The sequence below is a fragment of the Peromyscus eremicus genome, chromosome 7 (assembly GCF_949786415.1).
Source record: "Peromyscus eremicus chromosome 7, PerEre_H2_v1, whole genome shotgun sequence".
Taxonomy (NCBI): Eukaryota; Metazoa; Chordata; class Mammalia; order Rodentia; family Cricetidae; genus Peromyscus; species Peromyscus eremicus.
The window spans coordinates 72,274,305-72,299,743 of NC_081422.1; the positions used below are offsets into that span (position 1 = coordinate 72,274,305).

General features: G+C 46.4%; 1 protein-coding gene across 1 annotated transcript in view; it reads left to right on the forward strand.

Moving 5' to 3' along the window:
* Positions 1-16,012, forward strand: part of Elovl5 (ELOVL fatty acid elongase 5) — a 102,775-nt gene extending 86,763 nt beyond the window's left edge. Inside the window, exons 9-10 of the transcript XR_009380291.1 lie at positions 14,657-14,791; positions 15,802-16,012. The gene's annotated coding sequence lies outside the window, so the exon portion shown is untranslated. The remainder of the gene's footprint in view (positions 1-14,656; positions 14,792-15,801) is intronic.
* The last annotated feature ends 9,427 nt before the right edge of the window (positions 16,013-25,439 follow it).

A 25,439-nucleotide genomic window follows, 5' to 3' on the forward strand; every position in this document is an offset into this window, starting at 1 on the left:
ACCCCTGATAGGAAGAAAATAGAGATTTGGAGGATGGGAACTCAATCCAGTAAGAAATGCCACAGGCTGGGCATGTGGCTGTGGGTAGCGTGCTTACCCAGCATGCACAAACCCCTAGGTTTTATTCCCCACAGCATATAAAAATGGAATACTGATGCATTCTTGTAATCCCAACCCTCAAGCAGAGGCCAGAGAATTGAGAGTTCAGAATAATCCTCAACTACATAGTAAGCTCGAGGCCAGCCTGGGCTATACGAGACCCTGTAGAGAGAGAGCCGAAAGAAATCCAAAGGTCCTGTCATTACTAATCTTCAAGATTATTCCCAGGGTCACTTGTTATGAAAATGGACCCATAGGCAAAATGGTGCAGGGATTTGTCAAAGGTCGTGGACACAACCTCAGATAGTGTAACAAGAAGCCTTCATTAGATGCCCTTAGAAATACCTTCTCAGTCACTGGGGGGACGGGGGGGGGGGGTTTACGGGGACACAAGGCATTGCTAATGGCTTCAGGAGGCAGGAAGGTGTGTTCAGTAGGGAAAGCCAGACAAGGAGGCTGGGAGGCGACAACAGAAACAGAGGTGATAAGCAGAGCAAGAGCTGAGCTAGGAAAGAACAGAATTGACAGCAAGCAGGAAACAGCCCTCTCAGAGACTTAAAACCGGCAGCCTCAGCTCTTCCTTCTCCAGCAGACCAGCAGAAATTGAGGTCGTGTCTGTTAGCTTGTTTTTCCTCTGTTTTCAATGTCCTCAAATCAAAGGCCCAAGCACTGACTGGCTGAGAACATCTTTATATCTTTAAAAAAACAAAAGGCAGTGGATGCACATGTACTCTTGTTTATAGTTAAAGGGCCAGTAAAAACTTTAGAATCCCAAGAGTCACATAAAGCTGGTGCACTATTATATGGTATGATTAGACACACTTTGAAAGAAGTTTATGGTGTTTTATCACAGCAATAGAAAAGGAAGATACATAGATAGATTGATGGAGGCATAGGTAGATGGATGGATGGGTGGGTGGGTGGATTGATGGATGTTGCATGGGTGGGTAGATGGATGGATGCATGGATGGATGCATGGATGGATGGATGGATGGATGGATGGATGGATAAGAAGATGGATGGAGGGAGGCATGCATAGATGGATGAATGTAATTGTAAATAAATGTAACTTGCCTCCATGCTTCCTCCAGTCTTTCTCTTGAAGAAACAGATAGCTTCCAGCATGAGCTCTTGTGGTTGTCTGCTCTTTGCTTCCATGTCATTTATCTTCCTTTCCTCCCTTTCTTATTCTGCTGAACCCCTGGCTTTCTTGCTGGCTAGGACTCCTACCCCAGATCAAGTCCTACCACCTGCCCATCTTCCCTGGCCCCTTATATTGCAGGGGGCTGTGACTACGGTTTCCAGCTTCAGGTGCAGATTATCCTCAAAGGCAAGTTTGCCAGAAAGCAGCTGCTCTCCATAGTGCAGCTGAACTCAGATCTCCCCAGAGCAGATTTTAATTCGGAGAAAAGGTTGGGGTGGGAGAAGAACATCCTTTCATTTGTATAAAGCCGTGGTTTCTCAACCTCCTAATGCTGCGACCCTTTAATACAGTTCCCCATGTTATGATGACCCCAACCAAAACGTTATTTCATTGCTACTTCAAAACAGTAATTCCGCTACTGTTACGAAGAATTGTAACATAAATATCTGTGTTTTCTGATGGTCTTAGGTGACCCCTATGAAAGGGTCGTTTGACCCCCAAAGGGGTCAAGACCCATAGGTTGCAACCAACTGGTATAAAGCAACCTTGGACAGAAAAGAAAAGGAGCCCATCAGAATGGAACTGGGGGTGTTTAGGCGGATGCCCTCTGTCGGCACACATGCCCCTCAGCTAGGCTGCCTTTGGGATGGTTGGTAGCCCCAGTGCTGTCTGCTCTCTTCCCGATCAGTCCTCCAGATACTCAACCATGGCTTCAGCCTTCTTCACAGCCTTTGGTTGGTGCAGTTCAGAGGGTCTCAGTGAGAGGTTAGGTTAGCATCTCACTGCCTTGGAAGCCTGGGTCCTGGATGCCAGGTGATGTAGGGCCAGTCCAGGCTGAGGACTGTGCTTCCTCCACATGGGGGGGACCCAGGGGAGGAAGCATTGCCACGGAGACTGGAAAATAAGGGGTGCGTTCCTGTAATCAACCAAATCGCACGTGCAGAGCCTTCTGACTAACCTGGGCTTTTGCATACAAGGTGGAATCCCTACCTTGTATCTGGGTCAGATCAAGGGGAAGGACACATGACTTGCTTTAAAATTAGCCTCAAAACTCACTGTATAATAGTTCTGGTTTTCACTAAATAGAATGGTTGGGTTTTCATAAGGACTCGCACAGCATTTATATTAGCGTATGTGATTGAATCATCTTAGAGAAAATCCTTTAAATTCACCGAGACGCCTTGTTTCCGCCTGTAAAGTGATGTTGTAGATTTTGTATGAAATAAAAGATTAACAAAACTAACCGCCTTATCCAGGACTCATGCACAACACACACATCATACACACACACACACACACACACACACACACACACACACACACACACGAGTTTTTGAGCTTGTCAACGAAGAGAACAGTCTCTTCTGTCCCAGAAGGACAGGGTGTAACTAGAACGGAAAGAAACGCTGGCTTCCTAAGTCATGCCAGAGCCCAGGGTTAATATTCTGGGAGGTTCCTAAGCTCAGAGAACATTTTACATTTTAAATCTTAAGAAAACAAGCTCCCCCCCCCCCCGAATATTTCCCCTGTGACAGTGAGCTAGTCTTCACACAAACTCAAAATCAGCAAAAACGGTTACCAGCAAAATCCACCTCCTGTTGCCCTTTGCAAGGGCAGCTGCTTTCCCCAGATTTCTGATTCACCTTGGCTGAATCTGCAGATAAGCCCAAATGACCTAGAGGCCCAGGAGACGCCGAGAACTGTGTGTGCCCTTAGAAAATCCTTCTCTACACTTAGGAGATAGAGGGAGGACTGAGCTCAAGGCCAGCCTGGACTACATGAAACTCCATCTCAAATACAAAAAGGAAACCACTTTATAGCAAGAAAATCATTTTCCTGTGTTCCCCCGAGCTAAAAAGATGCTTGATTGTCATTTATGTCTCATATCTCGTGTGATGGTAAAGAGTCGGAGGCTAGAGAAGAGGTGTTTGGCAAGCTAGACCTTGGGTGGGCAGATGACTCAGGTGATTGTCACCATGCCTGACGCCTTGAGTTTGATCCCTCGGGCCCATATGGTAGAGAGACAGAACTGACTTCTGTGGGTTGTGCTCTGAGTTCCACAAGAGTGCCGTGGCATGCACGCACCAGCACACACACACACACACACACACACACACACACACACACACACAAGTAAGTGTAATCAAAGCTTAAAAAGAGCTGGGCCTCTCTAAGGAGAGGAACAAAGACTATAAAGCAACTGGCAAGAAACCACAAGCAACCATGGGCTTTGCTTCTCACAAGATGTGACCAGGCAGGCAGGGAAGCTTTCATGGGTGATGAGAGGTCCTCTTTGGAGTCAGACATACTGGTCTCAAACCACGCCTCTATCACTTACTGGCCATGTGGTCATGCCCTTTGACCTGTTGAAAACTTATTTCATCATGGGTAAACTAAGCATAATGATGACACCCACCAGTAGGCAGTTACAAGGTTTTAATGAGATAATGCTTGTAGCACGTCCATAGCAGAGTGGCTGCCCAGTCAGGCCTGGTAAGTACTCATCACTGGTGACGGTCATAACCGACCCCAACGGCCTCAGACGGCCATACTACAGACTTTGTGGCTTAATTTCCTTTTTTTTTTCTCCCGGAGCTGAGGACCGAACCCAGGGCCTTGCGCTTGCTAGGCAAATGCTCTACCACTGAGCTAAATCCCCAACCCCGACTTTGTGGCTTAAGACAACAGAAAACTCTTCCACAGTACCTGACGCCTAAACTCAAGGTACCAACAGCCCTGCTGTCTCAGAGTCCCAAGTCCTTTCTCTGATGACTTAGCTGTCATTCCTCTGTCTTGGATCCACAGTTCTTTCTCCTATCCTTCTGGCTCTTATCTCCTTGTCCCTTATAAAGCCTGGACCTCTTGCTTCAGAAGACCTCTGTCTCTTGGCACCCAGCTTTTGCACAGTGTAGCCCCTGACCCTGAACAACCCAGGGGATGTCTGTGTCTTTGGCCCTGTCTTCTCCAAAGAAAAGGTAAATATCTGGTGGTGCACGCCTTTAATCCCAGCACTTGGGAGGCAGAGGCATGCGGCCTGAGTTCGAGGCCGGCCTGGTCTACAGAGCGAGATCCAGGAAAGGCGCAAAGCTACACAGGGAAACCCTGTCTTGAAAAACCAAAAAACAAAACAAAACAAAACAAAAAACGTAAATATCATCTATGCTGCAAAGGTTGGTAGGTTGTGGTTCCTGCCGATGCCATACAGATAGTGGAGCATGAGGAAGCCCAGGGCATCAGGGGCTCTAAGCTTTCCCAAACCTTCCTCCCTGTTGGACTGGAGGCCACAGGTCCTTTCTCTTCATGTTCCACCTTACAGTTCTAGAGTCACACTATAGAATGTTGACAATAGTTTATGTGTCTTTTTGCCATTTATTTGGGCTTTGCTGTTGTTAACACTCCACTATGTTGCCTAGTCTAGCCTTGAACTCTTTTTTTTTTTTTTTTTTTTTTTTTGGTTTTTCGAGACAGGGTTTCTCTGTGTAGCTTTGCGCCTTTTCCTGGAACTCACTTGGTAGCCCAGGCTGGCCTCAAACTCACAGAGATCCGCCTGGCTCTGCCTCCCGAGTGCTGGGATTAAAGGCGTGTGCCACCACCGCCCGGCTTTAGCCTTGAACTCTTGCCTCAAGTGATCGTTTGCTTTTAGCCTTCCAAGCAGCTGGGACTATAGCTTTGCCACTCTTGAGTGTGTGTACATGTGTGATGGTTAATCTTGATTGCTAACGTAATTGGGTTAAAGACACTTAGGTTGGTAAAGCATACCTTCTGGTATGTCTGTGTGGGCATTTTCAGAGAGGATTACCTAAAGTGGAAGACTCACTCTGGATGTGGCCACATCATCCTACAGAGTGGGTACTTGGGTGCAAGAAAATGAGGAGGAGGAAGCTTCCCAGCATAGGCACGTTATCACTCATTGCTCCCTGGCCACCATGCGGTAAGCAGCCTCCTCCACACACCGTACTGTTCTGTCTTGCCATAGGTCCAACATAGCCAACCACGGACTCAAACAACTGAAACTGCCAAAAGAAGATCCCTGTCTTAAGTTGTTTGGGGAATTGTCACAGTGATGGGAAGCTTATACACCAGGTTCTCACGTGGTACACATGAAACATAGAAACTCTTTACAAAAGGGTTTTAAAAGATTTTGGAAATCATGGTACAAATGACATAGGATAAAAACAAAACAAAGCAACGATAAAACAGATCACATAGGTTAAAGTATCTGGTCTGGAGAGATGGCTCAGTGATTAAGAGCACTGACTGCTCTTCTAGAGGACCCAGGTTGAGTGCCAGTATCTACATGGCAACTCACAGCCATCCATACTCTAGGTCTAGAGGATCTGATGCCCTCTTCTGGCCTCTGCCAGTACTGCACACATGTAGTGCACAGACACATGCAGGCAGAACACCTACACGTGTATTTTTTTTTTAAAGGGTAAAATTAAATGATCTTGTTGTCTGTCACAACGAAAGTATATCATATGCAACCCAACTATAATACTTGTTATGAAAAACTCATGATTCATTTCCAAATTTGAGGTAGTCTAATAAACATCACAGAACAGCTATTTAATATGTTAATTTTCATTTATTTTGACTGTACACCCAGTAGTGGGATGATTGGATCAAATGGTGGCCCTATTTGTAGCTTTTAATGCACCTCTCACAGTTTTCTGTAATGTCCACACTGATTTACATTTTTTTTAAAGATTTATTTATTTATTATGTATACAGTGTTCTGTCTGCATATACACCTGCAGGCCAGAAGAGGGCACCAGATCTCATTACGGATGGTTGTGAGCCACCATGTGGTTGCTGGGAATTGAACTCAGGACCTCTGGAAGAACAGCCAGTGCTCTTAACCATTGAGCCATCTCTCCAGCCCTGATTTACATTCTTACTAGTGGCATATAAGGGTTCCCCCTCTCCCTGTTCACATTGGTATTTGTTACTATTGAGTTTGGATCTTTGGTGGGGAGATGGGTTCTGGGAACTCAACACATGTCCCTGTAGATGCTGAATGGATGCTCTACCATGGAGCAGCATTCCCCCATGCAGTTTCTCTCTGTTTGATAATAGCTATTCTACCTGGGGTGAGCTGAATACCATGTGTACTGATCTGTGAAGGCTTAAAAAAGAAGATGTAAGGCTGGAGGGATGGTTCAGCAGTTAAAAGCACATGCTGCTCTCCTAGAGGACACAAGTTTGGTTCCTAGCACCCACGTTAGGTGGCTCACAACTGCCTGTAATTCTAGCTCCTCCAGGAAGGGATCTAGTGTGTCTGGCTTTCTCTTGCATTGCACACACGGATACACTCATATGCATAATTTTTTTTAAATGTTGACATGTAGAAAATAGGTTAGCAGACCTAGGGGATATTTAATGAGAACATAAGTACAGTTAGACAAAAGGAATAGATTCTAATGTTCCATAGTGTGTGTGTGTGTGTGTGTGTGTGTGTGTGTGTGTGTATACAGAGAGAGAGAGAGAAAACATACCTGCTCTTTAGCTCTCCTGAACCTGCTCCTCTCTCTCTTCTCTTTTCCTTCCTCCTCTCCATCTCCCTCCCCACCTCTTTTTTTAATTATTGTTTTTATTTTATAAGTACAAGTGTTTTGCCTGTATGTATATGTGTACCATGTGCTTGCCTGGTGCCCATGGAGGTCAGAAGCATTGAATCCTCCTGGAACTAGAGGTTTAAAATGTTTGTGAACCACTATGTGTATGCTGAGAATCAAACCCAGGTTCTCTGAGAGGGTAGCCAGTGCTCTTAACCAGTGAGCCATCTCCCCATTCCCCCCTCCATCTTGCAACAGGTTCCCATGTACTCTAGGCTGACTTTAAATTCACTATATAGTTGAGGCTAGCCTTGAACTCCTGATCCTTTGGCTTCCACCTCCCAAGTCCTATGGGATAGGACTACAGACATGTGCCACCATGTCCAGTCTTTGATAAGTATATATTTCAAAATAGCTAGCAGAGAAGGCTTTTAATGTTCCAGTCATAAAGTAACAGTAAACATCTAAATGATAAATATGTCAAGGATCCTGTTCTGATCATTATACATTGTGTGCATGGATTGGAATATCACACTATACCCTATCTCTGTCAATTAAAAATAAATTATACAGGTACTTGGGATGTTGCTCAGTAGTAGAGCATTTGCTTAGCATGTGAGGCTCTGGGTTTGATCTCCAGTCACACACACACACACACACACACACACACACACACACACACACACAAATTTAAAGTATAGTGTTGGGTAATGTCAACTTGACATGATCTGGAGTCATGTAGGAGATAAACTTTGGGCATGCCTGTGAGGGATTGTCTAAGCTAGGTTAACCGAGGTGGAAAGACCTGCCTTAACTGTGGCTGTATCATTCCGTGGATTGGGGTCCTAGAGTGAATATAAAAGAGAAGGCAAGCTAAGTGCCAGCACTAATTGTCTTCTGCTTTCTGACTGCAGTGTGACCAGCAGTCCTCCATCCTGCTGCCCTGTCTACCCTGCTGGGATGCACTTCCTCTCCAACTGTGAGCCGAAATAAACCCTCAGGTTGCTTTGGTCGGGTGCTTTGTTGCAGCAGGGAAGGCCAGGATGTTTCAAGGAGAGCTGCTTTAAGCCAGGCATGATGATGAGCACTTGTAATCCCAGCACTAGGGAGGTAGAGGCAGGAAGATCAATAAGTTCAAGGCCAGCCCTGGCCACAAAGGATGTTGAAGGTCATCCTTAGACTCCACCTCAGTAACAAAGCCAGAACAATGGAAAAGAATTAAACCGTCAATTTCAGTTGCTACCCTCTCTTTGTTTTTGGTGCTGTTTTTCTAAATAGGAAAAAGGTTTTAAAATGAATAAACCAAGACTCAAAAATACTGATTATAACAGTATAATTAGCAACTTAATGAAATGAAAGCCCTAACTAATTTTTGGTGAATATGTGATATATGAATTGTGTGTATGTTATTACTCAAACAGAACACTCAGGAGTGGGCAGTAGTAATGAGGCCATTTCCTTTCAGTTTTTAACAACCTAGAATCATATAAAAACCATACATTGCCAACTGTCCCAACGCACACATAATCCCAGCTCCTGAGAAGTGGAGGCAGGAGGATCAGGAGTTCAAGGGCAGCTTCTCCTCCATGAAACCCCGTCTCACAAACGCAAAGCTCATATACTCCTCCTCCTCCTCCCCCCCTTTTTCTTCTTCTTCTGCTATGAAGGAGCGTTTCCCAAGTGTGAAACACCATTTGTTTCTGCAAATACGTGATGTGTCTCCCCAGGCTCTGAGCGTCTCACTCTGTGACAGGTCTCTGACACTCCCTGGCTGAGGAACATCTGCATGTACTGATTGTTACCTGCCTGAGAATCTCCCCTGCTGTCCCATGGCAGGATCACTCTCACCTAGCCTGCCTAGGAAGAAGAGGAACATGTCCAGCCTTCCAGGATCAGGAAGGAAGTTCTTAGCACAGCACCCAATGCCAGGCATTTACACAGCAGCTCATGGCTTACATCTGCGGAGCTAGATGTAGTTGCCAACCTTGGGGCATCTGTGTTTAAAACCTGGGACAGCTTTTAGACATCTTCATTCATGTGCAAAAGTATAGCTCTTTGAATCCCTCCACACCCGCACACTAAATTTATCAGTAAATGAAATTATCCGGCTGCACCTAATGAGGCCATTGGGTTTTGCTTCTCCTAGCTTCATGATCATTGTGCCTTTCCTCCCTCCGAATGTTACCTATCTCCATCCCTTTGGAACTCCAGGCCTTTGTATTCTAACCATGCTTTGCATCAGAATTCCAGTTCTGCCAGTCAGGAAGTTCATTTGCCTCACAGCGCTTGTACATGTTGCCCAAGCTGTCCACATTGACATTTGTGTGTAAACCTGCATCATGGATTTATAATAAGCTGTGTGCCTCACAGGGAGCTTGCCCCCAAAACCCTGAAGGTGCCCACTGAAACTCTCTGCACTCCCAGGACTGCTGGAGAGCCGATGCCATCTACTGACTCCCCAAGGGGACACTCAGGCTTGCAGCTTTTCTAAATCACATAAAAGCAGGTGTCCAGGCTGGAGATGGCCCGCTTGCCCTCGCCTCTCCGCTGTCGTCCTCTTTCCATTCTCTGCAACTCAAGGGTCAGGAGAACAGGCAGTTAACCTAGGTGAAATACAGCAACCATGTAAGCGAATAGGTACCAAACTGTTTAAGTTGCAAACAAGCGTGAACTTGCCTTTGAAAATCTGTGCTGGCGTAACAGATAGCAGCCACCCACAGCACAAGCCTGAACAGACTGTCCTAGAGTTCTCCTGACCTTGAGCTGCCCTGAACACTCAAGAGAGCAAATCAGTTCGACACTCCTAGTGGCGCCTTGCCCTCCCACCAACTCCTGCAAGGCACAGCGCCTCTCCAGGCTCTCGAGCTCCACCTTCTGGCCTGTGAGACCCCACCCCCACCTGGCCTGTTCCTTGACTATACAGGTGGATCGCAACTGCAAGCAATTTTTCCAGATTCCTCAGCTCCCCAGGGACAGCCTGGGACAGCACGGACTAGGCACAGGGTGCTTGCCAGAGTCGGATAGATGGGATCCAGGGACGCTGAGACCCCTGCTGTGGTAAACAGAGCAGATCCACCCGAGGATGGAATCTCTGTCTCAGCTTGCTGGCAGCCAAGGCTGTGAAGTCCAGGTGTATGCTCACCTGGGTCCCTTCTCTCAGATCTGGTTCTTGCTCTTTTATTGGCCCTCAAAAAAGTCAATAAAATCACAGTCCCAAATCTGCTCTTCCTTGGATGTAGACGTTATGTTTCTTTTTGCGCCTCACCTTGCACTCCAAATTCTTTGTGTGGCCGCAGCCCAGTGTGGAGCTTCTTGCCTGCTCTGGCCCCGCCCTGAAATTCAAGGAGGGTGAAGCTGGAATGTCTCCATGGTCAAGGTCACATACTGCCCTTGAAGAGGGCATGTGCTAGTGTTGTCCAGTGAGAGAATACAAATCTGTTGAGCATCTTCCTGGAAAACTCACACATGCCTCTCTTCTGCTTCTTGCATCTATCTTCCTGTTTAGGTGCAGAGGTTATATGTGGAGGTGCAGCGGCCATCTTGGAATCAGGAGGACATTAGGCATTTTTCAAGGATGAGTAGAAGCATTAGGAAAAGCCGAGCTCAGGTGATGTGGAGTCATCTCACCAAACTTGGACAGCTTTTGGTCTTCTTGAGAATGTGAGAAAAATTAACTATTGTCTGGTTAAGCTATCATACGTAAATTTGTTTCATGTAGCCGAACATCCTTTTATAGGTATGCACCATATATCTGACTACAGATACCTAGAAACGATGAGTTACAAATGAATTTAGTGTCCTTGACCCTCCAAATATCAGACCTCAGCAAGACAGTACACTGCAGAGCACATTGCTCTCTGCTGGAATTACTAGTCCAGTTAGGGGCCTTGTGTTGCAAAATGATGTATTAATTGGAAGAAAATTCAAAATTCAAAAAAAAAAAAAACCAAAATTCAAAGTGTGCTTTTCCCGAACAGGTGTCATGTTCACATTGGCAAAATGTCAAAAAATTGCAAACCAAATACCATAGTTAGAGACCTTGTGCACACGACAGTTTCTGAACCGTGAGCCCAAGTTACACATCAGCCTCAGTGCGTTAAACCCACAGAGGTCAACACAGAATGAAACAGCTCAGTTCGAACCATGCATCCTGCCCACAGCTAACAAAGCCGGGGCTTTCTGGTAAGAAAGGGCTGCCACATCTTGGCCCTTCAAACTGAGATGAAAGTAAAGGAAATAGCACAAATGGAACCCCACCCACTTGGAGGGTGAGGTTGATCTTAGTTCATGCTGGGTACCAAGGAGCCAGATCTACAGTTTTGCAAGAAGCCGTCATTCAGGCTTTTGCTTCGCCAGTCACCTCCTGCCTGCTGCCTCCATTGTTGTTGGCAAGGCAACAAGGCGAAAGTACACCTATGATTTGTGTAAATCTCAGCAATTTAAGAACTTGGATGTCAGACCGGTGGGGTCAGGCTGTGGCTCAGCAGGAGAGTACTTGCCCAGAATGCTTTGCATTTGATTGCTGTGAGCACCATCAGGAGGAGAGAGGCGTCATTCCACTCTAGCCTGAGACATCTTAACTCACTGTATTCTAGCCCAGGATGACGGCTTTCTGCCCTCTATTAAATACCTAATGATTACTGAGCACACTCAGCACTCCATACACTTTTGTTTCTTCCTCTTGAGAGTGCCATGGGATCGATATGTAGGGATATTATGTTCTTGGGAAGCAAATAGAGCCAATGCTCTTCCTGCTGCTACGGGATCTTCTAGGTAGAGAAGGTGGAGAGTTATTTAGTGGTCAGGCTGAGCTGAGCCCTGATAATAGCTGGTATTTAGCCGACTGATGTCAACACTGGTTCCCTAGCAAGCTCAGTCTCCCGCTCTCTGCTTGCACAACTTCTCTTGTTCACTTAGCTCTTGCACATCTTCTACTCTCAGACATGGCTTCTCTCTTGTGTATGGATCTTGGATATGGCATCCCCTGTGGCACATGACCTCCCCTGTGGCACACCTCTCTTTGGTGCATGAAACTGGGACATGGCCTCTCTCTGGTATATGTATCTTGGGTATGGCCTCCTCTCTGGTGTAAGGATCTTGGGCATGGCTTCCCTTCTGGTGCATGGACCTTGAACATGGACTCCCCTCTGGTAGATGAACTGTCCAAATTTTATTCACACCAGTCAAAATCATTTTCTATTGTTTGCAACCAAGAAATATTATTTTATCTTTTTCACGTGAGGAAATGGGGTCTTGGATGTAGGGAACTTACCAAACATATCTACTCACCCTCCAGGATGGTCCCAAAGATCCACATGTCTTGGGAATTCATGCCAGGTGAACACCCCCCAATGCTGAGTTAGGATTGGTCTGTGTATCATAGTGTGTGACTGCTGAGCCCAGATCCCAGAGGCCATAGTTCTACCTTGTTCTCTGCCTTGCTTTCTCTGAGCAGAGTCAACATCATGCCATAAGGCTGTATTAACTGTATTTTTGTTGTTGTTTATTACTTAATACTTTGGTATCTAAAGCCTTGGTGACCTAGAGAGACACACACCCACATCCCCCATCTCCTAGCTAATTCCTAGAATTAGTAAACAACCCTGAGTGCACTTTTCAAATGCAAGCCAACCACTTCAGCACCCACATCCCAGCTTCCTCCTTCTTATACTCTGGGTCACTGTCCCTCTGCTCTACTTATCCCAGGACAGTATACAAGTCAACTAGTACAGCCTTATGCCCCAGAGCCCACTGAAATTACTCCAACTAGTCAATCCCAAACCTGATTGCCCTGCCTTGATCATTTCTCCCCTCAGAGACCTCAGCAGACATGCTTAGCTGTACTGCCCTGTTCCCACTGCCTTCTGCCTGCCCTAGGGTTTCTCTAAGTGCCCACCTCCCATGGCCTGGAATGTTCCCCCTCTTGGGATCTTTGAGGTGTAGTGACTTTATCTTTTTTCTTTTGTAGCACGAGGGATCCAAGCCTCATGCATGCCAGGCAAGTGCTCTACTGAACTGTAAAGCCCATCTTTTTATGGGCAATCACCTCTTGGTGTGTTGGCCTTGGTATACCTATAATACTACAGCCTATATTTTAAGGTGGAGGATAATTAAGTAGACCAGGGGAGACACCCATGTGTTGAGGAGCAGAGGCCTCCGTCCACAGCCAACACCCATCTATGAGCTAGCAGGACAAGTCACCCTGGCAGAAGCCCCAGGGGCAATGCCCAAGCCTGCATATGGCAGCAGCTCCAGGAGACACCTCAGAACAGGACAGATACCTCAGAACAGGACAGCACTGGACCCATGATGCTGACTGTAGGCATTCCCAGGTATGCCGCCCATGGAAAGTGAGAAAATATGTACTCATTTCTATAGGAGATGTGGGCTCACCTTCCTGTTCTCTCATAGTCAACCAAGACCCTGGAGTGTTAAAGGAAACATTCCAGAAATTAAAAAAAAATCATAAATTTTAAATAGCTTTCATAATTATAACAGCAGTACAATTTTTCTACTTTCTTAGCAGTGATTGTGAGTCCCTCACTATGGGTACTTCACACATAAAGCTTCGTTCTAGGTATATGTATACAGCAAAACTTGTGAGATATCAAGGTTTGGTACTAGCCTTTGTTTCCAGCATCCATGGGCATCTTGGGATGTGCTCCCGTGGTGGAGGCACTGTATTCGAGCCGCTAAGCTCTGAGTTAATTTGTTCCTCGGTGACAACATCTAAGTGGAAGAACTGAGACTCGGAACCAGGCCAGTGCACTTCTAAGTGGGCGGTCCTCACGGCTCCTGCAGTGCACCACACCAGCCATGTGAAGATGTTTTGGGCTTCCCATTCAACGGTAACCTGAAGTCAGGGTAGCTCAGGAGACAGCAGGTCTCTGGGTCGTACATTGAGCGGCACACCCTGTCACCCAGGATCTGGGCAGTTCAGCTGGTCTCACTCAGCCTATCATTCTAATCTTTAAAAGGTGGTAATGGCATTCAGGCATGTGGCACAGATATCACCGTAAGTTTTCCCAGACGCTTCTCAATGGACTGGGAGGGCAGTCCTAGCCATCTATACCAATTAGGAGTAAGTAGGGTAGGAACATTGGAGTGTAATGGACCAGTCAGGTGTGTCCATGAAACAGATGCCTGGGAATCCTTCGCTTAGTCACATGGGCTTTGGAGTCCCCTTGCACAAAATCCGGGTTCTAAAGACACAGAATGTTTACACAAGGTTGGGGGTGGTGGTGAAGGACGTAGGTATAGTATCTTCTATAGGAGCCACCGAGGAGCAAGTGGTTAGCCAGAAGGGAAATAAGTAAGCAGGCAGAAGGTGCCAGAGGAGCAGAGGAGCCAGAGCAGGGGATGGGCTCTGCACAAAGAGCTAAGAACCCGAATGAGTCTTTCCCTAGAACCATTGCTCACAGCCCACCCTCCCTCCTGAGACTGCGCCAGGTGAGGGCTGGCACATCTGACCACTCACTCTTCCCCTTTATCAGCGGGGTCAAAGTCGTGTGGCCCTGTTGCTTCCAAGGGCCTCCAAGTAGTGGAGACTGCAGACAAGTCAGCCAGCTGGTGGCTACTGATCGGAAATTTCCAAGGTGGGAAGGCACTTTCACCTCTTTTGAGATTCAGGGAGGCTATTGAAGAACTTTTTTTAACATTTAAATATATTTTTATATAGCTCTCTCTCTCTCTCTCTCTCTCTCTCTCTCTGTCTCTCTGTGTGTGTGTGTGTGTGTGTGTGTCTGTGTGTGTGTGTGTGTGTGTGTGTGACACATGTGGAGATCACAGGACAACTTCGGTTAGAGGTGGAAATCACAGGACAACTTCGGTTATCCGGTTCTCTCCTCCCACCATACAGGTTCTGGGGATGGAAGTCAGGTCTTCAGGCTGGGCAGCTAGCCCCTTTACCTGCTGAGTCGTCTCACTAGCCCAATCGGAAGGCTATTTAAATGGCATTTAGTGCCACCAGAAAAACATTTGTCTCATTTATCAGGTAAGTGGTCTTTGTAGATATGGAAATCCAAGTTCACAGTGAAGCGACTTGGCCAGGGTGACAAAGGCAAACTGAACCACCGCTGGGTCTTAGTGCGTGTCCCATCACACAGAAAGGTCTATACCAAATGCCATGCGAGATCCACAGCCTTGGTTGTCTGGAACACAGAATTGATGGCTGTAGGTAAATGTCCTAATTATTTGTGCTCATTTGAAAATACTAATTACTCTTAACACAGAGACATTTGTTTTTAATGGCATCAAACTAGACATTCTGTGCTGATGCCCAATTTCTACTTACATAGTTAACGATGACTTATACATTCCAAAGCAGGTAGAAAAGAAGGGATTTGTTCTGTTTTGAGACAGGGTCTCACTATGCTGGCCTCAAATACATGATCCCCCTGCCTCTGTCTTACTGTGCTGGTCTTAAACCCATGATCCCTCTGCCTCTGTCTCACTATGCTGGCCTCCAACGCATGATCCTCCCGCCTCCATCTCCTAAGTCCTGGGATTACAGGTCTGTGCCACCATACTCAGTGAAGAAAGAGTTTTGAAAATTCCCAACACAAAGAAATGATTATTTAAAAATTGAAAACAAAAAAAAACAAAAAAAAGCCGGGCGGTGGTGGCACACGCCTTTAATCCCAGCACTCGGGAGGCAGAGCCAGGCGGATCTCTGTGAGTTCGAGGCCAGCCTGGGCTACCAAGTGAGTCCCAGGAAAGGCGCAAAGCTACACAGAGAAACCCTGTCTCGAAAAACCAAAATAAATAAATAAATAAATAAATAAAATATAAAATAAAATAAAAAAATAAAATTTGAGATGATGGATACACCAATGATCCTGTCTGACCACTGCACCTTGTATTTGTCTGCTAAATATCGCACACTGCACCGAATGAATGTGTACGGTTATCACATGAGAATTACATGAGGGTTAAAGCAAAGATGTATCTCCTTTACCGAAACAGGCCAAGATTGCAGCTAACAATATTTTGCACCACTTTTAGGGACTGTCAAGACTGAGTGCTCTCCAAATGACGACAGAAACCAGGACGTCCGCTCTCCAGTTCAAGAGTTCATTAGGCTCAATACTTCAAAGGCCGCCTGCTAAGTTTCCTGAGAGGATCTTTCTAAAATAGTTCCTTTCTCTCTCCCAGCTGACTAGCAGGTCTGACTGTGCCAGACTCGGGTCCACATGACAAGCTGTGCGGGGGTGGGGGTGGGAAGTGAAGGGTGGGTGGAGGAGGTGGGGTGAAGGGTGGGTGGAGGTGGGCCTTTGGCTACTTCAGCAGTTTCTGTCTTCGGAAATAGTTTTCCCTTTCTCTCTTTTCTTCCTTCTTTCTTTCTTTCTTTCTTTCTTTCTTTCTTTCTTTCTTTCTTTCTTTCTTTCTTTCTTTCACTTCTTCCTTCCTTCTCTCTCTCTCTCTCTCTCTCTCTCTCTCTCTCTCTCTCCTCTCTTTTTGAATAGGGTCCACAGTGTAGCTCTGGCTGACCAGGCTGAACTCACAGAGGTCCACCTGACTCTGCCTCTTGAGTGCTGAGATTATAGGCATTCTCCATACGCTCAGCTTAAATATCTTTTTAAAATTTATTTATTTATTTATTTATTTGTTTGTTTGTTTATTTATTTTTGGTTTATTAAAAGGTGTCAAAAGTCAGTCTCAGATGTCAACTCTGGCTGGGTGTGGTAGATCACAGTATAAATCCCAGCGCTAGGGAGGCCGAGGCAGGAGGATTACTGTAAGTTCAAGTCCAGACTTGACTGTGGAATAAGAATAAAAAATAAACGGCATCAAAAAGATGCTGATTTGATGGGTATCTTAGTTAGGGTGTCTATTGTTGCTGTAAAACACAATGACCAAAAAGCAAGTTGGGGAGGAAAGGGTTTATTTGGCTTACATTCCACACTGTTGTTCATTACTGAAGGAAGTCAGGACAGGAACTCAAGCAGGGCGGGTTGCTGGAGGCAGGAGCTGATAGAGAGTCCTCGAAGGTGTGCTGCTTACTGGCTTGCTTCCCTTGGCTTGCTCAGCCTGCTTTCTTATGGAACCCAGGACCAGCAGCCCAGGGATGGCCACCGTGGGCTCGGCCCTCCCCCACTGATCACTGAGAATCCCTTCCAGTTGGATCTCAAGGAGGCATTTCCTCAACTGAGGCACCTTCTTATCTGATGACTCTAGCTTGTGTCAAGTTGACACACAAAACCAGCCAGTGCCGTGGGTCTCTGTCCTACAGTTTCCCCTTCAAATATGTGCTAGAACTTTGGGAAATGTGACACTCGTCCTAAAGGAGGGGACACAGGCAAAATCTGCTAAGGTGGCTTGTAAGAAGTAAGAGAGGAGTTTAGGAGTTTGAGATGGAACTGTAATACTTTGAACACTGCTCCAGGTAGGGGTGGCACGGCCTGGGATCCCAGTCATTGAGAGGCAGGGGCAGGAGCAGGAGGATTGCAAGTTCAAGTCAGCCTTGGCTGCAGACCAAGGTACAATCTCCAAAAAGACCTACGTAAGCTCAAGCCGTAGACACTCTCAGCGTGGATGTGGGGAGTAGGCGTGAACTCCCACCCCAGCTGAGGAACTATTAGATCTTGATACTGCTGGGAGAGGAAGAGGTCATCTTCCTTGAGGATGTGGCCCCTGGTAAGATGACCACTCTTCATGGCAGGCTCCTCATCCGAGTGTATTTGGAAACACGGATTGAATTCCAAACGTTTGAGGGAAAGGGGAAAAAAAGAACACGGAATTGCAAGGATGGGGAAAAAAAGAACACGGAATTGCAAGGATAGGGAAATGGGGGTAGATTTGGAAGGAGTTGGGGAAGCAGGTGGATATTATATAAATCTATGAAATTCTCAAAGAAACGATACTGGTCTCTTCAAGACAGGGTTTCCCTGTGGAGCTCAGGCCGTCCTGGAACTCACTCTGTAGACCAGGATGGCCTCAAACTCAGAGATCCCCCTGTCTCTGCCTTCCCAGTGCTGGGAATAAAGGCAGGTGCCATCACGCTCAGTTAAAAAAAATAAAATATTTTTAAAGATAAGATATATACACAATAAACATAATCACCATTTAGCCATTTTAGTTATTTTTTAAAAGATTTATTAATTTATTAAGTATACAGTGTTTTGTCTGCATGTATGTCAGTAGGCCAGAAGAGGGCACCAGATCTCACTACAGATGGTTGTGAGCCACCATGTGGTTGCTGGGAATTGAACTCAGGACCTCTGGAAGAACAGCCAGTGCTCTTAACCTCTGAGCCGTCTCTCCAGCCCCTTAGCTATTGTTGTATGCAGTAAAAATAATTTAAAGCATTCCTGGGTTAAATAGAGATTCATAGCCACAAATCAGGATCTAAATTGGTCCTCTGCCCTCCAGAGTCTCTCTCTTCCTTCTGCCTGCAGATCAGATGTAGGACTCTCATCTATTTCTCCAGCACCATGTCTGCCTGCATGCCACCATGATGACAACTGACTGAACCTCTGAGCTGCAACTAATTGCTTTCCTTTATAAGGGTTTATAAGAGTTGCTATGGTCATGGTGTCTCTTCAGAGCAATAGAACAGTGACTAAGCCAATGATCAGGCCAGTGTGTGCCGGAAACAAGGTTAGAAACAATATATCCTTCCAGTGTACTCTCTCTGTGACAGGCTTTGCACTATGATGAAAGAAATGCTAAGTAAGGGAATGCAGTGTTCTAATGCTGAGCATGCATGAGGTGTTAAGTGCTTGCAGCATGTGTGGGAGCTTGAGCAACAGGACGGTCCAGGAAGGTTTGGTTGGTAGGAAGGGTGGTTGCCTCTGAATGAAATGTGGAGGGCAGATCAGGGATTGACAGACCTGGAGGAAAAGGGAGCAGGGAGAAGCCAGAAAGGCAGGTCTGTGACCATGGTCTGCAAGTCAGTGGGAGAGGCCAAAGTCATGAAAGGAAGGGAGCCAAGGATGGAGGGCAGTTTGCCCAAGGCTGCTCTGGTATGTCCAGAGGTCATGAGAATCGCTGAAGAAAGAGTTTCCAACAGTTCTATTTTGAGTTTCCTAGAGAAGTGAAGAGATTGTGTGTGTGTGTGTGTGTGTGTGTGTGTGTGTGTGTGTGTATGTGTGTGTGTGTGTGTGTGTGTTGACACCATGCCCTAGCCCTGTGCATCAGGATGAAGGTATTCTTGACATACATTTCTTTCTTCTTGAACACAAACAGAGGTGTTATTTGGTGGGAGACAAAACAAGTAAGAGTCACAGCCAGCTTTGATAACCTTTATACAAGGTCTGTGGTAGCTTGAATGTAACTGGCCCCCATAATCCCAAAGGGAGTGGCACTACTAAGAGGTGTGGCCTTGTTGAAGTAGGTGTGGCTTTGTTGGAGGAAGTGTATCATGGTAGGGGTGGGCTTTGAGGCCGCTTTTGCTCAAGCTTCACTCAATGTGACAGATAGCCAAGGTCCTATTGCCTGTAAGATGTAGGACACTCGACTACTTAAGCACTATGTCCGCCTCCTTTGGTTTAAATCTGTAACCATTATCACCTCGATAACCACATGGTGGCACCCCTCTGCATCCCTGGCACCTGAGGCCTGAGGACTGACAGTCCAAGCCAGGCTGGGTATAACCACACTCAGTGCAAGTTTTTAAAAAGATTTTTTAAATTTATATGGATGTTTTATCTGCGTGTATGTCTGTGCATCACATTTGTGTAGTACCCGAGGAGGCCAGAAGAGGGAGCCAGATCTACTGGAACTGGGCTTACAGATGATTGTGAGCCACTATGTTAGTGCTGGGAGCTGAATCCGGGTCTTCTGAAAGAGCAGCCTTAACTGATGAGCCATCTCTCAGGCCTCAACACTCAGCGCGTGTTAGGGCATATTAGCCAGTTTGAGGAGTGTCACCAAATGCATCCATTTTTCATTGAAAATCCACAACTTCAGATCTACTGAAGTCATTTCATTTTTCATATCAGGTTTTGCCATGTAGCCCAGCTGGCCTTGGATCTGAAACTTCCTGTCTCATCCTCTCAGGTGGTAGCCTTACAGTGCGTACCACTTTGTCTGGCCCACTGAGATTTTGCATTTATTCTCAATACTCTGTGGTGGTTTGAAAGAAAATGGCCCCCAGATGGGAGTGGCCCTGTTAGGAGGTGTGGGCCTTGTTAGAGTAGATACGGGCGTATTGGTGGAAGTGTGTCATTGTGGAGGAGGGCTTTGAGACCTCATATATGCTCAAGCCATGCTCAGTGTCTCAGTTCACTTCCTGTTGACTGCATATCTGGATTAAAACTCTCAGCTCCTTCTCCAGCACCATGTCTGCCTGCATGCTGCCATGTCCCACCATGATGATCATTTATAACTCCTTTATAAGAGTTGCCGTGGTCATGGTGTCTCTTCACAGCACTAGAACCCCCTAACTAAGACAACTCCTTTATGGTTCTTTTTCTAGTCACCATAGTTACATCTCTTTGAAAAATAACAAGTTTAATCAGATAAATCAGTGTTAAGAACTACTGACTATAATCATACAATCTATTCCTTGTTTTAGATATAAATATCCCCCACTACAACTATTTGTATGTATTTGTTCTCAAGAAATATTATCTGAAGCTAGAGTGGTTGCTCACACTATAATCTCAGCCCTTGGGAGGCTGAAGCAGAGGGATTGCTATGAGTTCAAGGCTAGCCTGGAGTAAACAGTGAGTTTCAGGCCAACATAGGTTACAGAATAAGAACCTGTCTCAAAACACCAAAAAATAGGGGCAATGAAATGGCTCAGTGGGTAAATAAATAGAAAAAACTGAACAATGCCCACAGGTTTTGAACTCGGTGAGGTAACATTACAACTTTTGTGGGTTTTTTTTTTTTTTAAGATTAGTCAAAAGTAGAGAATCAGGGAGATGGTTCAGTTGCTAACATGCTTGATGTGCAAACCCTGAGTTCAAATCCTCCCCGACTCACCAAAAACAAAAACCAAAACCACAACAATAATAAAACCAGATTGGCATGGAAGCATGGGTCTATGATCACAGAGCTGGGCAGACAGAGTTGGGAAGATCCCCTGAGCTTACTGGACAGGCAATCCAGCCAATCAGTGAGTTCCAAGTGTACTGGGCCATCTTGTCTCAAAAACTAAGATGGGATCAATAGAAAACATCTGGCTTCCACATGCCATGGCACATACACATGCACACCCAAACACAAAGTGAAAATAAGTGCACACATTTTTTTAAAGATAGGGCTGAGAATGGGTAGTGTACTGCCACGCAAGTGTGAGGACCCAAGTTTGAATGCCCAGAACCTACGTAAAGTGGGGCACGATGGTACTTCTGTTATGCCAGTGTTCCTGTGGTGAGATGGGAGGTGGAGATAGGAGAATCTGGAAACTAGACAACTAGCCCAGTGTATGCAGCAGCAACACAACAAGAGGCCCCTCTCAGGGTCACTCAGAGACCCTGTCTCAAGGAAATGAAATGGAGAGCGACAGAGCTAGACACCTAACAGCCTCTCTGGCCTCTATGCATGTATACTTGCACATGCATGCTCATACACTACACACACACACACACACACACACACACACACACACACACACCCTTGAAATGAAATGATTAGTCAAGGGTAATTGTGGTAGTTTGAATGTAATTGGCCCCCATAAGCTCATAGGGAGTGGCACTATTAGGAGGTGTGACTTTGTCGGAGTGGGTATGGCCTTGTTGGAGGAAGTGTGTCACTGTAGGGGCAGGCTTTGAGGTTTCCTATGCTTAGAATACCACCCAGAGAGTCAGTCGACTTCCTGTTGCCTCCAAGACATAGGTCTCTCAGCTGCTCCAGCACCACATCTGCCTGCATGCCACCATGCTCTCTGCCATGATGATAACGGACTGAACCTCTGAAATTGTAAGCCAGCCACCCCAATTAAATGTTTTTCTTATAAGAATTTTTGTGGTCATGGTGTCTCTTCACAGCAATGAAAACCCTAACTAAGACAGTAATTTAGCATAAACTTTAAACCCTGGATGTTGAGCCTGAAACTCATGATCCTAACACCCTCACCTCCTGAGTTCTAGATTACAGACCTGCACACCACCACACCCCCTGTGCCCCTGTATTTGATGACACAGGCAAGTACCTCCATCATCTGTTTGAAGAATCATCCAAGTCACCCACTTTAAAGACTGAAAGAGTTAAACTGGACTTTTAAACATTATTGAAGGTTTGCGTCTGACAGTAAAGATCAGCTTGCATGCTTAGCTGGTGTGACACTCGGAGTTCAATTTCTAGCAACAAGCAAACATTATTCATCATAGTGCTGCTGCCTCTAATAAGCTGTAGGGTGAAAGAATTAGTCTTAATTGGGGGTGGGTGAGAGATGGGGGCTTGAAATTCATTTTTTTTAAATCTCAGTCTCTGGGGGCTCTCTTCCCCGGGAGCGACTGGAGGAGCGATGGGCTAAACATCGAGGAGATGGATAGAGTTAATCACTCAGGACATGGGGTGAAAGCCAGTAGGAATTCTAAAAATAATTCCTTCTCCAAAACTGAAGCAGTCTGCAAGAAGCAAGATCAGAGTGCTTAATAGCTTGACTCCTTTGCCCTCTGCGGCTGACATTCCCATTCAGAGCCGAGAACAATCCTAACGGGTGTGGGGATGGTGGGGGATGGATATCTACAAAGGCTGAAAGAATTGAGCATGTCCCAAAGGACACGCATCAGCCAAGTTCGGTGGCACAGAGCTAAGTGGCAGCTCCGCGGGGCTTCGGGGGCAGCTCTGACCCAGCTGTTGGTGAAGCTGCAGAAGAGCAGCCCAGTCAGTCCTTGTTCACAGCCTTTCTCTCCCGCACCACCGTCATTTGTAATGGCACGGGCTTCGAGAGGAGCAAGAAGAACTGGAAAGCCCATGTGTCCGGTAGCTTGTGCACATCCTTTCTGTTTTCTGTGCCCTTTATGCAGAAGAACCCTCACTCAGATTCCATCTCCTTCAAAACCTTGCTGCCTGCATTGCACCCCCAGTGACCAGGGTCACATGGTAAATCCCCTCCGCTCTTCTCCTCCTTGCCTGTCTTTTGGTCCTCAGCATGTTAGGATCCCCAATGAGATACTAGCCTGTCAATCCAGTGAAAGAGATGGAAACTGGGCTCTGAAGTTTTCGAGTAAGCTGCAGCTCTTACTACAAGCGGAACTCAGGCCCTCGGACTCTCAGGCCACTGCGCCCAACAACACACACTGTGGGGACATGGCCAGTCGCACTTACCTGGGCTCAGCATTTCAGAAACTGCGATGTGTGCGGATAGCACACACACTCTTCCGACCCCACACTTTATTTTTCAAAGCGAGGCTTGAACTGAAAGAATGTGTGTGCCCTCCACCAGAGAGGCCCTCTAAGAACACAGGCTTTCCTTTCTGCATGATATGGGCCAGAGGGAGAATCCATCCCTCTTTAGAAGGCTCAGCAAGCATTCTTGCTACTGTTACTGAATGGTGTAGCACGAATCTTAAATGGTCTTAATAAAATCAAACCTGGAGCTGGGTATTGGGGTGAATGCTGGAGGATCAGAGAAGCAGAACAAGCCACAGCCAACTTTACCTCGCCAGTTCCTCAGCTGATCCTGTTTCCTCAGACTGGAAGCCTCTGTGTCCTCATCCGAACGAATCTCAGCTGAACTGCTGCTAAAAGTCTAAAAACTTAACCAGCCTAGTTCCTGGTTTTCACGCCTTATATACCTTTCTGCTTTCTGCCATCACTTCCTGGGATTAAAGGCTCACTTCCTGGGATTAAAGGTGTGAGTCACCATGACTAGCTGTTTCCAGTGTGGCTTTAAACTCACAGAGATCCGGATGAATCTCTGCCTCCCAAGTGACAGGATTAAAGGCGTGTGTGCCACCATTTTCTGGCCTCTATATCTAGTGGCTGTTCTGTTCTCTGACCCCAGATAAGTTTATTAGGGTGCACAATATTTTGGGGAGCACAATATCACCACAGAATGGCAGTGTGAATTTGTACTTACACTGAAATGCAAAGTTTCTGAGCCTCCAGTTCCACAACAATGGCATGGGCTGTTTTTCCTTCCTTATGTGATGCTCCTGGTTCATTAAAAGTATTAACCTTGGGCTGGGGAGATGGCTCAGAGGTTAAGAGCACTGCTTGTTCTTCCAAAGGTCCTGAGTTCAATTCCCAGCAACCACATGGTGGCTCACAACCATCTGTAATGAGATCTGGTGCCCTCTTCTGGCCTGCAGGGATACGTGCAGACAGAACACTGTATACATAATAAATAAATCTTAAAAAAAAAAAAAAAAAAAAAAGTATTAACCTTTTAGTGGAATATGGTAAACATACCACAAACAGATGTGGATACTATTAACAGGGAGCTGCAGGCACTCTCCTCCGGCTCTGACTTCCTGGCTGGTTAGTGCAGCTTGCAGGAGGGAGGCAGGACCTTGCAGGACTGGGCATGGCTTTTCAGGAAGGAGGCATGGCTTTGCAGGTGGTGTGGCTAGCAGCAGAAGTGGAGGTTTGAGTCCTATAGAAACTTCTATCTTGATACAATGTTCTGCTGTAGCTGAGCTTTTGGCGGGGTGGGTGGGGGTGGAGGGTTAGAGGAGGTATACATGATACACCGAAAATCAGGAAATTGGAGTCAAATGACAGCCGGGCAGCCGAAGGATGAAAGTTCACAGGCTGAGAGAAAACCCGGTTACCTGGCCAGAGAATGCTTCAGGCTGCCTGTGTGTTTGTTCTCTTATCCCAGCCCTCAAATCCCTTTGTTTTCAGGTATTGCAAATCCATCATACCGTCACTGCAACCCCAAGTCGCAAAGGTCTCCACTGTTCAGGTGAACAATCTTTGTCTGTTGCTTCTGGCGCCTGTGGTACCGTGTGGTCAGAGCCCTTCCCTCTGCTCTTCCTTACGAGTTTAACAACGGCTCTGTAAAGCACAGCTTAAGGTGGTGGCGCACGCCTTTAATCCCAGCACTTGGGAGGCAGAGGCAGGCAGATCTCTGTGAGTTCGAGGCCAGCCTGGTCTACAGAGCAAGTTCCAGGACAGGCTCCAAAAGCTGCACAAAGAAACCTTGTCCCCGCTACCCCCCCCAAAAAACAAAAACAAAAACAAAAAACTGAAACCACTGCTTGAGGCTGTGCTGAGAATCTTGCTGATTGCTAAAGCTCAAACCTCACTAAGACCCTCCTTCAGCATTGTGGTTAGCTGCTGCTGAGGGGTAAAATAGTCAAAATGTAATGACTTGAATATCAACTCCATGACTTTTTTACATGCTCCTATGAACAAGGAATGTAGGCAGCATTCCAAAGGGCACTTCTGCTTTGGTTAGGTTCCCTGAGGCCCCTGACTTACTTCACTGATGGCTGGGACAGGTCGGAAGAGCACAGAGGGTCTCACTCTGTGTCTCCTCACTCTTGGGCTTTTCTGTGTCCTCACTGCATTACCAAACCTCTCTTTTCCTCAGCACAGTGGCCTTAGACTGTGACAGCTGCCTTTGAACGGGGCCATTCTAACAGGAGAGGCAGGGCCTGAAGTTCTTTTAGCGGTCAGCCTCAGGAGTCACACAAACCTCACCAATGCTGCGTCCCACTAGTCAGCACAAGTCAAAGGACGAGCCTGCGCCCAAAGAAAAGACAGTAGACGCTACTTCTCCAGGGAAAGGAGCCCCGACC